Source organism: Prosopis cineraria, unplaced genomic scaffold (assembly GCF_029017545.1).
Source record: "Prosopis cineraria cultivar Desert tree isolate PC_DT_omini unplaced genomic scaffold, ASM2901754v1 PC9, whole genome shotgun sequence".
Lineage (NCBI taxonomy): Eukaryota > Viridiplantae > Streptophyta > Magnoliopsida > Fabales > Fabaceae > Prosopis > Prosopis cineraria.
Window position 1 is genome coordinate 17720468 of NW_026555340.1, and position 3133 is coordinate 17723600.

Sequence of the window (3133 nt, forward strand, 5' to 3'; positions counted from 1 at the left end):
TTATTGTTATTCTTCCTAACGTTACTCATTATCAATATAAAGTACTTCCTCGATCTTATTTACAAGATAGTTTTAAACGAATCATGAGTTACGATTGATTATTATTAAACCTATCAGGATTAAAAGCAAAATTCAATAAAACTATGGGGACCGATGATTGTGTTTTTTCATCTTTAAATCTTAAAGTCAAATATCGGATTTGGTTACAGATGACATGCAAGCCTTTTAACAATCTACAGCACACCAAACAATAGTTGGCATTCTAGAGAAACTAAGAAGCTATACATGGGATGCCAAGGCAGTGATAGCTTTGTCAGCTTTTGCATTGGACTCTGGGGAAACATGGCGTCTCTCTCACATGAAAACTGCAGATGAAAACTCTGTTAAGCTTCACATCTTCAAGCTGGGGGAAGAAGAGTCTAATGAAGATCACATAAACCTCATCAAAACCTCAGTGGAAGATACTCTGAAACTGATTGAATATATCATCGAGTTGGAGAAGACGAGAGTTGATCTCAAAATTTGTGTCAGAAGGAACACCCAACTCTGCAAGCTACCCCTCGAGAACTTTACACTTACTGGGCAATCCTCGCTCTTCTTGCCTGTGCCAATCAAAAGTTTGAACTGTGAGTCTTTCAATTTTCATTTGTTATGTTGTTTATGTGTGGTTGGACTTTAGCCAAAGTGAAATATTTTGTATTGATTAAAATTGGGTTTAATAATTAATATATAAGAAAGGAACAGTATCCATCATAAACTTGAGTTCGAAGTTAAAATGTGATGTCTTCTCTAAACCTAATTAGGCTGGGGGAGCATCTTGGTTGGGGTTAAAAAGTGGTATCCTTCAACTACTCTTGGGTCCAGTCTACAGAACATCTTGATCCTTCCACTACTCTTGGGCCCATGAGAGCATCTTGGTTGTGGGGAGAACATAAATTTATAGTAGGCTGACCAACAATTCTAAGAAAATACACATAAATATGATATCAAATTTTAACTCAAAGTTTTAAGACACTAAATTCATGGATCTTTTCCATTTATATACCTTTTCTCCAACTCAACTCTGTTCAATGTAGGACTTTAACATCCCAACATACTTTTGCTTATTTGTTCTCTTTTCTTATTTTCGAGGTAGTAGATTCTCATTCCTAGCATCATCACTTAATCAAAAGTTTGATCTAAACCAAGTTTTGAGATCTCAAACATGTAATTGGGATTGCTTTGATTCAGGGACTGGAACATGAGATCGGAAGTTTTCAAAATGCTCAAGTTTGCTGTCACATGTGTGAATGGAGATTTGACTAGGTTCAAAGAAGAAATAGGTGACAAGACATTATTGTTTATAAATTTTCAAAGTTTTGAATCTATTTCTTTTTGTTTTTTAAACTCTGTTCGTAGGATTCATTGAATATTATTATTGCAGCTTCAACAAGAGATCTGACTTGGTGATTGGAGGTGATTTACTCTCCTTCTAGAATTTTGCAGCTCTTGAAGGCTCTTATCTTCCATGAGAACACTCAAGTTCAACAACTTGAAATATTTGAGTATACTTCTGAAACACAAGTCAATATATAATGTTGAAAAAATTCATATATACTCTCTTTAATCTTATTTATAAAATAGAGAGAGATGTTTTTTATCTTGTTTATTTTATAAATCATGTTATTAAATTTTTATCACAATTTTTTACTTTTACCCCGACTAAATGTTAGTAAGAGTAAATATTCCGTCCATTTTCAAATATGAAGAAATTTTAACCAACTTATACAAATAAAGAAAGTTGGTTTATCCAAATAATTTGTCTAAAATTAAAATATTTGGACTAAAATGTCCTTATGATTAATCCTTAATTTTTTTCCTAGTTTAATGATACTATCATTTAATAAAGGGTAATTAAGGAAAGATGTCATAAATACTCCTTGAACATTGTTGTATGGTGTGTAAAAAAAAAAACCGTATGAAAATTTTTCTTATATTTATGAATGGAAAGAATGTGTTATTAAAATATGTATATTATTAAATTTTTAGACCAATCAATTTATAACTTTTAAGATCTTTTCTTGATTCTAATAAAATATGCTAAAAATGATTTATAAATAGAACTAGCGAGAAATATACATGTGACATACTTGGGTAATTTGAATATTATAATACTTGAAATTTTGGATTGCTCTTTTGACAGGCCAAACCAGTTGGTGCGAACGAGCTAAAGCGAAAGAACCTTTTGTTGTTCATTTCTGGCCTTTCTAACATCAACGAACATATCTCAATTCTAACATCATGTTATTCAAAAGTTATGAATAGGGTGGCTAATCAAACTTTATATTATATATTTAGGACTAAAGTGCACATTTAGTCCTTAAACTTTACATAAAGTTTTGTTTTGGTCATTTAAATTATATAGTATCTTTTTAGTCAGTTAATCCTAATACTATTAATTACATCAACAATAAATTCCTATAGTAAATTTTTAAATTTTGATAAAATATTCTCAAGTGTTGACATAGTTAGGGTTTGAAAACTGAAAAAAATATTTTATTAAATTAAGGAACTAAACTAAAACCTTATATAAAGTTAGAGAGTGAAGTGTAAAATTTAATATACATTTAGTGTGAGAGACCATTTGAGTTATGATGAATAATTAATTATTAAATATGGATATGTAATGTATGGGACCATACTTTCTTAATAAAAGCTTGTGTGGATGGCTAATTTTTTTTGAAATAAAAGCGCACACACACAATATATATATATATATATATATATATAATTGGCATTATTTTACAAAAGAATATATTTTCTCTAGATTACAATATAAGTTAATTGTTTAAATTTTGCTTGGTTTAGAATATAAGACAATCATGGATAGGTCTATATATATTTTTCAATTACACCTTTATTTTATTAAATACTCCCTCAGGCATTTTTAACCGAATCTCACCTCCCAATAAAGTAGTTATCTCCTTTCAAATTAACCCTATCTTTTCATATTTACCCTTATTAAACATCTTATAATAAATATAAAGTCATTATCAATAGAGGCACTTTTGAAAAAAAAGGCAATGATTACACATCCAAGGACTAAAAATAATTTACATTTTTTAATATCTAATTCCTTAAAAAACGCCTTATA

The 3133-nt window shown here is 29.5% G+C and overlaps 1 long non-coding RNA gene across 1 annotated transcript; it reads left to right on the top strand.

The window, feature by feature from the left end:
- Positions 1 to 313: 313 nt before the first annotated feature.
- On the top strand, positions 314 to 1555 carry LOC129319922 (uncharacterized). The gene is made up of 3 exons (XR_008595559.1): positions 314 to 626; positions 1231 to 1322; positions 1424 to 1555. It is a non-coding gene; the product is annotated as an uncharacterized LOC129319922 (long non-coding RNA).
- The last annotated feature ends 1578 nt before the right edge of the window (positions 1556 to 3133 follow it).